The sequence below is a fragment of the Nematolebias whitei genome, chromosome 11, assembly GCF_014905685.2.
Source record: "Nematolebias whitei isolate Nwh7 chromosome 11, NemWhi1, whole genome shotgun sequence".
Lineage (NCBI taxonomy): Eukaryota > Metazoa > Chordata > Actinopteri > Cyprinodontiformes > Rivulidae > Nematolebias > Nematolebias whitei.
In genome coordinates this window covers 641,176-656,593 of record NC_056508.1, presented here as the reverse complement: position 1 = coordinate 656,593, position 15,418 = coordinate 641,176, and the positions used below count along the sequence as shown (strand labels likewise).

The following is a 15,418-nucleotide window of genomic DNA, read 5'->3' as shown; positions in this document are numbered from 1 at the left end:
AAGGCAGAGTTCCTGGCTTCCAGCAGGGTGCGAACCTTTACATTCAGCCATAGATTTCTGTTGGAGTAACTCAACATATCTGACGGTGGTGACGTCATCAGCACATTTACTAATGTACCCTAGAGCTGAGGATGTGTATTGCTCCAGGTCTAGCATCCCCCATTTTCAGCAGCTTCTCTGAAGAACTGCCAGTCTGTGCATTCAAAACAGTCTTTCAGTATGGGGCCAGTATTCTGGACCCAAGATTTAGTTAGGGTCGGCTTGAGTTTCCTGAGCTGTCCCTTGGTTATGCTGCTATAGGCTTAGACTGCTGGAGGACAAACTGACCACAATTTTCACTCTGCTACTGTCTTTACTCACGCTGTTCAACCTGTTTTGTATTTGTAATTATTTTTTCTATCCTTAACATGTTTTTTTTGTCTTTCAGTTACACCTAGACCTACCATTTGTAGTGAACTAAGCCTCCGGTCAAAACCTGACCCTGAAGACCTTCATGGGACAGGAACTGTTATTTCATTGATTTGAATCCAGAAATACAAATTAGCTCATCCAGAGACTTTCTAATTGTATCCTGAACTAATCAATTGAAAGAACACTCTCTTTTTATATTGTCATTACTATTTTTACAAATGTCTTGATAATCAAAAGTGTGTTTAGTTCAAATCATTTTTAAATGTTGAAGTGAACTACTCATTTTAAATCAACTGTGAAACAGTATTAATGATTTTTTAATCCTCACTCAACGTAGAAATCAAGTTAAAATGTCTGTTACAAAGTAATTATGCATTTTTTGATCTTCTGTCTGAAATGAGAAGGAGTGATGTCGGTCAAAAGTCGGAGACAGTCGCAAACAAGTTTATTGGAACGAACTGTCATGTTTTTAAACCTCTCAGACAGAAACAAGAAAAGCTGGCACCTGTGGGTCTGTCATTTCCCCAAAACATTTCTCTGTCTGTTCTTAAACATTTCTCCGTCTGTTCCTAAACATCTCCGCTGTTTTTCTGACTTGTAGTAACCTCTTACGTCACTAAAACCACACCCCTGTTGGTTCTTTCAACCAATCAGGACTTCCCAAAAGGGACCGGAAGCAGAACTCTTTAAAAGTCAACACTTCCTAGTTCCAGTTAGTTCTGAGGGTAGAACCGAACAGAAGTTCCGAACAGCAGAACAAAAGTTCTGAAGTGCTGGAGTTAGTTGGGAGTTCTTCCGAGTCTAGTTGGGATTATGGAATCTTCCACATCTGAGTGGAACCTCTGACGGACTCACAGCTCATGTGAGTTGTAGTAGAACATATCTGTCATATATATTCATACTGTTAAAACGGATTCTTTCATTTTTCTGGACTGTATAACGTACGTGCATTGAATGTAATAAAATGTGGACGTGAGACGTTAATTATCTTTGACTCACCACGACAGTGGGTCATTTATTAACAGAATCAAGTTTAACACATCACACATTTACATTAATTGGCAAGAATTGAGAATAACGACAGCTATTAATCAGTTTACAGGAAGTGAACAATGCGGCGATCGTTCTCACTTCCAACAAAACAGCAGGTATTACCACACGGCGGTGGTGAAAACTTTGCTTCAGACATTTCTAAAAATATCTGGATTAATTTGCTAGCAGATAGGAGAGTTTAAAGAGAGAAAAGGATGTGTGAGGGGTTTGTTTGTGTCAGCATTCAGAACGGCACTCTCCGGGCTCTTTCAGCTTCTTCCCCAGTACACTTAGGTGTTATAAATCAACTTTTAACCTGGAGATGTCCCTGGTACGAAGTTCCATTTAACGCACCCTTTCAGCGTCTCCGTAGGAACAGCTGTGAATCGTCTGAAGTAGTGACGGTATTCCGTCCGACACAAATTCACCTCACGAGTGGACTCACGACTGGAGTCCGTCAGAGTTCCACCCAGAGGTGGAAAATGTTATAATCCCATAAGACTCGGAAGAGCTCTGTGGTCATGTCAGGATTTTCCTGTTTCCCAACTCGCCTCCAAACTCTACTGTCGACTCAAAACTTCTCCAGTTGAACTAGGAAGTACCAACATTTTAATGAGCTCTATTTCCGGTTCATCTGGGAGTTTCTGATTGGTCAATGGACCCAAACAGAGGTGTGTTTTGTGATGTAAGGTGTTATGAAAAGTCAAGGAAAAGATTAAGATTGTTTAAGAACAGACAGAAAGATATTATGGAGGAACCAGACTTCGTGGAGTCACTTCTTCCAGTATCTTGCTGTAAAAGTTAAACATGACATTTCTTTTCAGTAAACTTTCAGTTGACCGAAACTTGAACTTTGAACACACTTACAACTTACTCACTTCAAACAGACGATCAAGAAATGAATCATTACTCTGTAACGTATTCCAACTTGATTCCACTTTGAATGAGGATTAAAAATCATTATACTGTTTCACAGTTGATTTAAATGATTAGTTCACTTCAACATTTAAAAATGGTTTGAACTAAAACACAATTTGATTATCAAAACATTTGTAAAATGGTAATGATAATAGAAAATAGACTTTTTCCACTTGATTAATTCAAGAAAGAAAGTCTCAGGATGGGTCAACCTGTATTTCTGGATTCAAATCAATGAAATGACAGTTCTGTCCCAAATGGTTCTTAAGGTCAAGGTCTTGACCTTAGGTCTAGTTCACTACAGAGTCCACACGTGAGGTGAGCGTGTTGTTGAACGGAGTACCGTCACTACTTTGGACGATTCTCAGCCATCCTAAGGAGACGCTGAAAGGTAGCGTTGAAATAGAACTCCGTACCGGAGCTGACCTATCTTCTGCAAAGGTAACGAGTCGCTTCACTACCGAGTGCACCGAGGCTGAGCTGGGTTCGGATGGAGGGTGCCGTTCTTCGTCAACACACTTTCCCTCATCCATCTTTTCTCTCCATTTAAACTCCTTCATTTCCCATCTTTAAAACTCTTCTATCTTGCCAGTAATTAATCCAGATATCTTCAGAAATGTCTGTTGTTTTTATTAAGTAAAACGTGCCAAGTTTTATTAATCAGAGCCGATCAGAATAATCAAGTGTACAATGTTTTGATGTTAAATTTTGATTCTGTTAATAAATGACCACATTCATTTTGATGGGTCAAAGAAAATTAACGCCTCATGTCACTGATTAGACCATCTCCCACACAGTATCTCTGTCACATATCTGTCAAGTAGCTCGAAAAAGAGAGAACCTGTTATTAAATATTGATTGTAGTGGAGCTCCTAAGCTAACACTGAAGCTAACCTACCCTACATCACTACACATTCTATGTTTGCCTGTCTCTCCTTCCTGTCCTCTCAACCAGCCGGTCAAAGAAGATGGCCGCTTGTCCTGAGCTGGTTCTGCTGGAGGTTTCTTCCTTTTAAAAGGGAGTTTTTCCTTTCCACTGTTGCCACTGTGCTTGCTCAGGATGGGAGACTGCAACGAAGCCAAGATTCAACTTGTCTGCTGGATTCCTTAGATAGAGAACTTTACTAATTGGCTTTTATGTATGTGAATGTTCCTGTAAAGTGCCCTGAGACAACTTTGTTGTGATTTGGCGCTATATAAATAAACTGAATTGAATTTAACTTTCTTTTGTACTGGTCTGGAGCGTCTCAGTGGGGGAAAGTAAGCAGGAGCCAGGAAGAGTGAGATGTGATCAGAGAATTCTAGGTGGGATGGGGCTCGGCTTTGTATGATTTTTTTACATTCGTGTAAACATGGTCCATCGTGTTGTTTTCACGTGTTGGTATGGCCACATGCTGGTAAAATCTTGGGAGGCAGTCTTTTAGATTCACTTGATTAAAGTCACCAGCCACTATGTAAAGAGCCTCAGGGTGTTTGCTTTACAGCGAGCTGAAATTATCATGAAGCTCCCACAGAGCGTCGGTAGCATTAGAATCCAGGGTTACGTAAACAGCTGTTATGAAAGCCAATGTAAACTTGTGGGGTAGATAATGTGGCCACTGTTAGCTGCTCCAAAGCCTTGTAGCAATGGCACTTTATTCCGGTACAGTTTGTGCACCAACTTTTACTCACGTAAATGTATACTCTGCCTCCCCTCGATTTCTCCTTTAGCTCGCTGCAGCGTTCTGCTCGGAAAAAAAGTCTGTTGTCTAGCTGGAAGACTGAGTCCGGCATGTCACTGTTAAGCCATGATTTTGTGAGACAAAGCACCACACATTTCCTCAACTCCTCTGAGGCGCTCACTCTCAAATGAAGCAAATCCATCTTGTTGTCCAAAGAGCAGACATTCGACAAAAAAACAGGGGGTATCGGGAGTTTGCCAACTTTAGCGGTAGCACATAGCCTCACCAGAATTTCAGCCCAGCAACCTAGTGATACTAGCAATAACAACATTGTAAGAGGGAGACAGTTGAACATGGAGGCCTCCACCCCTGTTTAATGATGGACGGTTTCTTTTCAAAAAGATGGCCTCCTTTACTCCTCTCTCAAACCATCGTTCCTCTCTGTCCAGGATGTAAACATCTTCATCCCTGAAAGACTGACCACTGGCCTGGAGATGAGTGTAGACCGCAGAGTCCTGGCCTGATGATGTTGATCTTCTGTGCTGGTCCATCCTTTTGGCCAGTGGCTGTTTAGTTTCCCCGATTTGAGACTGATCACAGCCCTCCTGACACTGAACAGCATACACAATATTACTCTGTTTGTGCCGGGGGACTGGATCTTTGGGATGAACCAGTCTTTGCCGTAATGTAGTTTGGGGTTTAAAAGCCACTGGGATGTTATGTTTAGAAAATAAACGTCTCAGTTTCTCTGATACTCCCTCAACATAGGGAATGACCACTAGTCTGGGTCTAGGTTCCTCCTTTTCACCTGATGGCTGACTGGAGTCCTGTTTGGGTTTTTTCTCTGCTTTCAGGAAGGCCCAGTTAGGATATCCACATTGCTCTAGAGCCTGTCTTGTGTGGGATTTCTTTTTCTGCCTGGCTCCTGAGTTAGTGGGGACGTTTCTACATTTATTTTTTGAGAATGTCCAGAGGACCAGATTTAACTTTTTTAGATATAAGAGTGGAGGACAATGAATGCAGGTCAACTACATTCTGTGTAGAAGAGGAAACCTGAGGGAGACTGGGGACAGGAAGGTTGTAGCAGGGGAGAGTGTGGCCAGACAGCAATGAATCGTAGTGCCATTGAATGACTGTTGTTGTGTCAAACAGTAAAGGAGTAAAATCAGAGAAGAAGACCAAATGGTGGAAGCTGAGAAAAAAAGAATGTTGTGAAAATTGTGATGAAGCCTTCCATATGGAAGGTGAAATGTTTCAGCAAAAAAATAAACTGTCCAGATGGCTTGACTAAAAATTGTTGGATTGTATACCTAGATTATTGAGCGTTGACCTTTTTGGTTTTGAACCAGTTTGACATAACTATCTACGAGGAAGAGGGCCGACACAAGAAGAGGGAGCGTGCCAAAGACACCATCTTAGCACTGGTTTGTTCCACTTTGGAGTAAGCTGTTTGGGGAAAGAATCAGTTTTGTGCTGTGTGTTTCCTTGACTGATGAAGCCTTCTAGATGGGAGATGAAATGTTTAAATGTCCAGATGACCTGACTGAAAATTGTTAGATTGTATACCTGGACTATTGAGCATGGACCTTTTTGGTCAATGTTGTGAGAAATTCAGAGAGGAGCTGTTAAAGGCTCTGGGAGGTAAGAAAGAGCTTCCAAATGACTTTACTACTAGCAACAGTAATTAGAGAGACGGGTAGGAAGGTACGTGGTCTGCCATCTGGACAGAGAATGGATGATAAGGAAACCTGGTGGTGGAATAGTGAAGTGCAAGAAGCTATTCAAAGAAAGAGGTTAGCCAAGAAGAAATATGACAGTGATAGGATGGAAGAGAGGAGACGGGAATATAAGGAGATGCAATGTAGAGCAATAAGGGAGGTAGATAAGGCAAAGCAGAAGGCATATGATGAAGTACATTGAGGAGATACTGAATGAATAGAATGAAAGAGAAAGAAGAATAGAGGTTATAGTAACTGTGGACCAGGAAGTGGGAAAGATTAGTGAGGGTGAAGTTTGGAAAGCTCTGAAAAAATGAAGAAGGGGAAGGCAGTAGGACCTGATGACATACCAGTGGAGGTTTGGAAATGTCTTGGAGAGATGGCAGTGAAGTTTTTGACTCAAATATTCAATGGCATATTTGAGGGTGAGAAAATGCCTGAGGAATGGAGAAGAAGTGTGCTGGTGCCTATTTTTAAGAACAAGGGTGATGTACAGAGTTGTAGCAACTACAGGGGAATTAAGTTGATGAGTCACACGATGAAGATCTGGGAGAGAGTTGTGGAAGCAAGACTTAGACAAGAGGTGACTATCTGTGAGCAGCAGTATGGTTTCATGCCAAGAAAGAGCACCACAGATGCCATATTTGATTTGAGAATGTTGATGGAAAAGTACAGAAAAAGTCAGAAAGAACTCCATAGTGTCTTTTTGGATTTAAAAAAAAGCATATGACAGGGTGTTGAGGAAGGAGGTGTGGTATTGCATGAGGAAATCTGGAGTGGCAGAGAAGTATGTTAGACTGGTACAGGACATGTATGAGGACAGCAGGACAGTGGTGAGATGTGCTGTAGGAGTGACAAATAGCTTCAAGGTGGAGGTGGGAGTGCATCAAGGATCGGCTCTGAGTCCCTCCTTGTGAGCTCTGTTGATGGACCGACTAACAGATGAGGTCAGGCAAGAATCCCCATGGACGATGATGTTTGCAAATGACATTGTGATCTGTGGTGAGAACAGGGAACAGATGAAAGAGAACTTCGAGAGGTGGAGGTACCTGTATGCACTTGAAAGAAGAGGAATGAAAGTCAGCCGTAGTAAGACAGAGTACATGTGTGTGAATGAGAAGAAGGCCGGTGGAACAGTGAGTCTACAAGGAGCAGAGGTCACAAAGGTGTAGGACTTCAAGTACTTGGGGTCCACTGTCCAGGAAAATCAGGACTGTGGTAAAGAGGTGAAGAAGAGAGTCCAGACAGGATGGAGTAGATGGAGAAAAGTTTCAGGAGTGATTTGTGACAAAACGGTGTCAGCAAAGGTCAAAGGAAAAGTTTACAAGACAGTGGTGAGACCAGATATGTTGTATGGTTTGGAGACAGAGACATGGACAAAAAGACAGGAGACAGAACTGGAAGTAGCAGACATGAAGATGTTGAAGTTCTCCTTAGGAGTGACAAGGATGGATAAGATTAGGCATGATATCATCAGAGGTACAGCACAGGTTGAACAACTGGGAGATAAAGTTAGAGAGGACACACTGAGATGGTTTGGACATGTCCAGAGGAGGGACAGTGGTTTGGACATGTCCAGAGGAGGGACAGTGGGTATATTGGTAGACGGATGTTAGAAATGCTGCTGCCAGAAAAAAGACAAAGAGGAAGACCAAATAGAAGATATATGGATGAAGTTAAGAGAGGAGGTAGATGGAATGAGGACAGAGGATGCAGAAGACAAAGTGAGATAGAGGAGGATGACTCACTGTGGCGACCTCTGAAGAGGGAAAAGCCAAAAGAAGAAGAAAGAAGATGTGTTGAAGAGGACTTGCTAAACTTCCAACCAGGCATTAGGATGGGAGGGAAGTGGATTTAAGTGACTTTGAATTTGGCATGGTTGTTGGTACCAAATGGCTAGGCTGAAGTGGCGCTTGAAAGTTTGTGAAGCCTTTAGAATTTTCTATATTTCTGCATAAATATGACCTAAAACATCATCAGATTTTCACACGTCCTAAAAGTAGATAGAGAACCCAATTAAACAAATGAGACTAAAATATTATACTTGGTCATTTATTTATTTAGGAAAATGATCCAATATTACATTGTTGTGAGTGGCAAAAGTATGTGAAAGTTTGATTTCAGTATCTGGTGTGAACACGCACCCACTCACCCCCCGGTGTATCAATAACTGCAACTAAACGTTTCCGGTAACTGTTAATCAATTCAATTCAATTAAGTTTATTTATATAGCGCCAACTCATAATACAAGTCATGTCAGGGCACTGAACAGAAATATTCTTATGTAAAAATAAGTTAAAAGAAACACTCATATATAAAAATAATAATTTAAGACTTTTTCTGAGGAGCAAACTGATTTGAGTTTAACTCCATCACAAAACTCTCACCTTGAGAAAGCATTAAGGCGACAGTGGAAAGGAAAAAACTTCATCATGAGGAAGAAACCTTTAGCACAACCAGGTTCAGGACAAGCAGCCATCTACTTCGACCGGGTAGTCCTGCACACCGGCTTGGAGGAATTTTAGCATTTTCCTCTGCACAGAACAGCTTCAACTCTGGATGTTGGTAGTTTCCTCACATAAACTGCAGATTCAGGTCCTTCCACAGCATCAGGATTGGATTAAGGTCAGGACTTTGACTTGGTAATTCCAAAACATGAACTTTATTCTTCTTGAACCATTCTTGGGTAGAACGACTTGTGTACTGAGGGTCATCATTGTGTTGCTGCCTGACCCACCTTCTCTTGAGATTCAGTTCATGGACGGATGTTCTGACATTTTCTTTTAGAATTCTCTGATATAATTCAGAATTCATTGTTCCATCAATGATGGCAAGCCGTCATGGCCCAGATGCAGCAAAACAAGCCCAAACCATGATACTACCACCACCATATTTCACAGATGGGATGAGGTTCTTCTGCAGGAATGCAGTGTTTTCATTTCTCCAAAGAGAACACTTTTCATTTAAACCAGAAAGTTCTATTTTGGTCTCATCCATCCATAAAAAATTCGTCAAACAGCCTTCTGGCTTGTCCATGTGATCTTTGGCAAACTTTAGACGAGCAGCAAGGCTCTTTTTGGAGAGCGGTGGTTTCCTCCTTCAATCCTGCCATGCACACCATAGTTGTTCAGAGTTCTCCTGATGGTCGACTCATGAACATTAACATCAGTCAATGTGAGAGAGGCCTTCAGTTGCTTAGAAGTTACCCTGGGGTCCTTTGTGACTTCGCCCACTATTACGCGTCTTGCTCTTGGAGTGATCTTTGTTGGTCCATCACTCCTGGGGAGGGTAACAATGCTCTTGATTTTTCTCCATTTGTACACAATCTGTCTGAATGTGGATTGGTGGAGTCCAAACTCTTTAGAGATGGTTATGTAACCTTTTCCAGCCTGATGAGCATCAACAAATCTTCTTCTGAGGTCCTCAGAAATCATCTTTGTTTGTGTCATGATACACTTCCACAAACATTTATGAAGAACAGACTTTGATAGATCCCTGTTCTTTAAATCAAACAGGGTGCCCACTCACACCTGATCATCATCCCATTGATTGAAAACGCCTGACTAATTTCACTTTCAAATTAACTGCTAATCCTAGAGGTGCATACTTTTGCAACTCAGAAAAATGTATTATTGGATCATTTTCCTCAGTAAATAAATGACCAAGTATAATGGTAGTTTTTTCTTCTTCTTTCGGCTTCTCCCTGTGTTAGGGGTCGCCACAGTGAACTAAGTCGCATGAAGACTTGGCAGTTATTTTTACACCGGATGTCCTTCCTGGCACAACCACAGACACCGAGCTACCACAGCCCTCTGTGTGGAGCAGAGAGCTGCATCTAGGACACCCGGAAGAGCAGATGGTGGGGGTTAAGGGCCTTGCCCAAGGGCTCAGAGTGGAGCGAATGAGGGTGGGGGCAGTTGTGGGTGCTTCACCTACCCCACCCACATTTTTGATGATGTTGGTACTGGCGCTTGAACCGGTGATCTTCCGATCACAGGCTCACCTTCTCTAACCTCTGCGCCACCACTCCCACCATAATAGTATATGAAGTATAATAGTATATAGTATATGAAGTATAATAGTATATAGTATATGAAGTATAATAGTACATAGTATATGAAGTATAATAGTATATTCAGGTCTCTCTTGTAAATGAGTTCCTGAGGCTCAATGGGACCAACCTGTATAAGTAAACTTTGATTGAATAATTTTTTATGCATTTTCAGATTTTCTCATTTGTTTAACTGAGTTCTCTTTATCTACTTTTAGGACTTGTGTGAAAATCTAATGTTTATATTTATTCAGAAATATAATAAATGCTAAAGGGTTCACAAACTTTCAAGCACCACTGTATGTATTTCAGAAATTGCTATCTACTGGGGTTTTACACACAACCATCTCTAAATTTTAGAGAGAAAACTGTGGTGACCATCTTGGATTTTGATAGGGACCTTTTTTACACCTAGATGCAGCCACGCACCAAAATGGAAGTTGGGACATTGCTCTTTTTTCTAGTTATGCTGACAAGACAGGCAGACGTATATGGCAGTATCCATCTTGGATTTTGGACGTGGCAACTGTTGGATTTAATATTTTATACCTTTTTATAATTCCTATCAAGCACTCAAATGTCATGTCACATTAAGGGTGTGCGTGTCTTTCTTCCAAGGTTGAACTATGTTTATAGAAAATGTTTGCTAATTCTAACTAGTTGACCTTTAAATATAATCTCATAGTAGCTAAAGATAATTTTACAAGTTCACATTTGATAAATTACAAGCAATCAAATCAGGCCAGAGAGCAGACTGATTAACATAAATAAAGCTAGAACACAGCTCTTTAATTTAGACAATATAGTTTGACTAAGTAAAATCAAATTAAGAGTATAACCATGATCCAAATTAAAACACGAACATAAGTTAGATAATATAATTATTACTAGAAATGAACAACTATTTCAAATCAGTGTTATCACTAAGGTATAATCACGTTAAACAAACAGTGTTCACAGTTCAAACGCAGACAAGGTAACTAAGATGAATCTGCCTTAAAAAAAAAACAGAATCACCAGGCCTCCAACAGATATTGAATTAACACCCAGGAGGTAGGTAATAATTAATAGTTATTAATTATTACGTATAAACAATTTAGACATGAATCATTTTATTTCCCTAAAGTATAATAGCAAGTTAAACTTTAAACAAAAGCCGATTTCGGTGTACCAAAACTTATCTGAAATATAGACGTTAACGTCCTTGAGGGGGCGGGCTAAGTCGTAACCATAGCGACAGAAGCTGAACCAATCAGGAAGCTAGCCTTCTTAAACGGGGATAAAAGGCCGGAAATGACGCACGCCCACCGAGCATTTTCCGGGAGGCGCACACGAGGCGGTTCGTTCTTAATGCTCCATTTATATGCATATATCTTATTAATGTAATTGTTTGTCTCTGAATATCTGTAACCCATGTTGTGTCAAATAAATCTTTTATACGAAGGGCGACGCCTCCGCCGTTTTGAACACGACGTGGTATTCTAACCACAACACAACCCAATTTTCAAAAGGAACTTTACTTACACCTAGATGTAGTCACTCATAGGCATCACAGCCATTATATGTGAAGGGGACATACAAATGTAGGGACCCCCCCACATTTAAAAATTGTTCATTTGGACCCCCCACATTTATCATGAAACATTAGTTCAGTCCGTGCTGCTTCTATTTCTTCGTGTACAAATTCATTTCACTTGAATAATAGGAGAATACTCAAACTGCTAAAAGTCCACTCCAGGTTTTCCTGGTTACCTCCAACTCTCTACATCAGTAGCGTTTCTCCTCTGCGTCTCCTGCCTTGGCAGGATGCACACAGGAGGAGGTAGAGACACCTCTGTGTTGCTCGCTCTCCAGCTTAGTGAGTTTAGTGTGGGCAGTTTGTTGCTCGGAGGGGTTAGGTTAGGATCATAAACATATATACATGGTTAGGAGAGAAGTGGAGTGCTACGTCTGTAGCATCTTAGCTTAGCGCTAAGAGTGTGATGCTGTAAGCCACTGTATGTTAAGGTGCAATAAAGTTGAAATGTCTTTTAAACCCCACACCTTATTGTCCTAAAACTTTGTGATAAATAGATGAGTAGTGATGAACACAAAAAGTCTAGTGGTTATGTTTTCTATTTCTCTAAAAACACATAGTGCCGACCTGACGCGCTGTGTTTTCGTGTATTAAAGTTTAAATGTCTTTAAAACCCACAGCTGAATTTACACAAACTTTGTGAGAAACATGTTTAAATGGAATTAAAGTAAGGAACTCTAGATGAAGTGTTGCTTTTTTGTACACTGGTGTGTGTGTGCGCGCACCAGTATGTACCTCCATTACAGATGCTTCTGACGCCAATGTAGCCACTCTACATAATGAGGGACAACTAACTGGCCTCGGGGTAAGCCTTGGACTCCCTTCAGCTATGTACTTCATTTATATCTTAATGTTTTATATTGTAAGTGAATGTTCTGTACTAATTTTTAAGTGAATAGAGTGCGCAGACACGTGGAACAGCCTGAAAAACAGGACTGATGCATTTCCCTTGACCATGCTGAGTGTGCACTAGTGAGCCCTGAGACAATGTCTGTTGTGATTTGGCACTATGTAAATAAACTGTATTGAATAGAAACTGAATTGAATCTTTTGACCCATCGCTGTGACTCTAGTTCTAGGCAGTAGGGCAGGTGTCAGTTGCACATAGGCCCCCACCCTGGAGAGTTCCTAGAACCTGTTTGGTTGTGGGTTAGGGTTTGGGTGAATCAGGGACCTTAGAAACAGATCATGTGTTTTTTATTTTTTTATTTTGAGATTTGCTGCGTTGACATCCAAGGAACTGACCTGTGATGTCACTGGATCTACACGCATGAATACTTTAAGAACGTTCCATTAATGAGCCACTGCCCATTTAGAAGTGAGGCAGTTTTGCCACAGTGTGTTTGGACAAACTGGACTTCTGACACAGAGATCAGTGAACTGGCTCTGCCACTTGTCCACTATTCAGAAACCCGGTTGGACCTGGGGTCTTTCTGGTGGAGTTTGCATGTTCTTCTTGTGCATATGTGGGTTTTCTCCAGGTACTCCAGTTTCCTCCCACAGACCAACAACATGCATGTTAGATGCCTTCAGACCCAGGCCTCCCTTGCAAAAGAGATCTGTGATCTCAATGGGGTTTGCCTGGTTAAATGAAGGCTAATAATAAAAATAATAAATAATAAAATATGGGTTTTAAATTGTAAAAAAAATTGTAATACTCAACTTTTTTTTTAGCTTTGTCTTATATAGCTCTCAGTTCTTTGTAACGATTCAGCCTCCAGGCTCATTTCATACCGATGATCTTCTGGCTTCATTCATGATTTTAAACTCACAATAGCTGTTCTTGTTTCTTGTTTACCTTATTTTTTTGTTTGTTTTTGTTGTTTGTAGCAAATTAAGCAAAAACATGCTGCGGGGGCTTTACTTCACCTCTCTGCTGCTGGGAGTTTGATCTGTATGTGTGGAATATGTGCAAATATGATGTGTGGTGTGGAACGTACCAGAAGGATTCCTTCAGCTTCTATGACCACAGTCCATGTTCCTGGGTTTAAAACGAAGGGCTCCACAAAGTTGTTCTGGGGAACATTGACAAAAGTCGGCTGTGCACTGGGAGCAAAGATGATTTGTTTGGACTGTTCTGAACCTGGAAAAAAGATCAATGTTAGACAGTAAAACTTAATATCAAATTTGAGCTCAACATAAGTCAAATTCATTGACTTGTCTGAATTCCATGTGATTGGGAGCCATCTTGAAATGGCTGCAACTGTTAATGAGTTGACGATGTACATCTGATCATTACTTTCTGAGAGTTTCACAAAGATCTGTCCAGTGGTTCATGAGTTGTTTCTTGATATATTATTGTTGAAGCCAACAGGAAATTACAAAGTTTTAAGACAAAAAGTCGCACAATATGCAACTGTGGGTATGTGTAGTGCTCGTCTCTTTAGCTTGTACTACACCACGTTTTAACTCAATATCTGTAGAACTGACTCAGTCAGTTTTGTGTTGGCTAATGCCAATGAGCTGTGGCAACCATCATCCTGGTGCATGCTCAATAATCCAAGTAGATAAATCTAACAAGGTTAGGTCAGGTCCTCTGGACAGATTCTTCTAGATATGTTTTGTCTTTTCTCCAAAAGGCTTCTTTGGAATGAAAAAGACTTTTGGAGAAAAGACGAAACATATCAACAAGAAGAATCTGTCCAGAGGACCAGACCTAACCTTATTACATCATGAATGGTGTGAGTTGAGTTGAAGATTTACATCAAATAATTACTTTCTGAGAAGTTAACTAAAATTTCTTCACTGGTTGATGAGATATTCTGCTAATAAACAGACACAGCTGACTTTAATAATTCATGGAAAAGATTTTAAAATGGATTTTGCCCAAACTATACCTGTTAGAGAACATGGTATACAATTCCACTGCTGCTACAAAACAAAATGTTTACTTAATGTAGCTTTAAGTCAGCCGTTATTTCCCTAAAGTTTCCTTAAAATCCGTTCACAGGTTTATGAGACGTTCAGTGCTGCAGACAAACCCACACACACACACACAACTTTATATTTCTATCCTTATTAGAACTGTATATTGATTTTCATTAATTTCCATTTATTTCTGTAGACTAACTCTAAACCTAACCTAAACTCAATTCACACCTTAGTCCTAATCCTAACCCCTAATCCAAAGATGCTGTTCCACAGCATTAGAACCAGGCTTTGGTATCCAAAAATACTACTGGTCCTGGCAAGGTAGATGTTTATACCAGAAAATATTAAAAAAGATAACGAAAAACACACATACATAAACTCTGTATCTCTCTCTCTCATGCGCACACGCACACAAACATTTGTCTTGCTATTTTTATGTGGACTTTGCACTGATTCCATTTCATTTTTCATTTATTATAAAAGCCCAACACTGACCCTGACCCTAAACCTAACCATTACCAGTACATATCTGATTTGATAGAAGAGATCATATCTCTCCAGTTTTAGCTTCTCTCCATTGGCTCCCTGTCAAATCCAGAATAGAATTCAAAATCTTACTTCTAACCTACAAAGCTCTCAACCACCTGGCTCCATCTTATATTACAGATCTTATTGTTCCATATTTTCCTAACAGAGCACTTCGCTCTCAGGCTGCAGGTTTACTCGTGGTTCCTAGAATTTACAAAAACAGAATGGGAGGCAGATCTTTCAGTTCTCAGGCTCCTCTCTTGTGGAACCAACTGCCAATCTCTGTCCGTGAGGCTGACACATTATCTAGTTTTAAAACTGGGATTAAGACTTTCCTTTTTGATAAATCCTATAGTTAGGGTCAGCTTGGGTTTCCTGAGCTGTCCCTTAGTTCTGCTGCTATAGGCTTAGACTGCTGGAGGACAAACTGACCACAATTTTCACTCTGCTACTGTCTTTACTTACTCTGCTCAACCTGTTTTGTATTTGTAATTATTTTTTCTATCCTTAACATGTGTTTGTCTTTCAGATACACCTGGACCTATATCTGGACCTGGACCTACATCTGGACCTGGACCTATATCTGGACCTGGACCTACATCTGGACCTGGACCTATATCTGGACCTGGACCTATATCTGGACCTGGACCTA

At 40.6% G+C, this 15,418-nt stretch overlaps 1 protein-coding gene across 1 annotated transcript in view; it reads right to left on the bottom strand.

Annotated features, from left to right (window-relative positions):
• The window catches only part of LOC119416581 (laminin subunit alpha-5), an 87,700-nt gene that overhangs the window by 71,318 nt on the left and 964 nt on the right, over nucleotides 1–15,418 (bottom strand). Inside the window, exon 2 of the mRNA XM_037683771.1 lies at nucleotides 13,308–13,450. The gene's annotated coding sequence lies outside the window, so the exon portion shown is untranslated. The remainder of the gene's footprint in view (nucleotides 1–13,307; nucleotides 13,451–15,418) is intronic.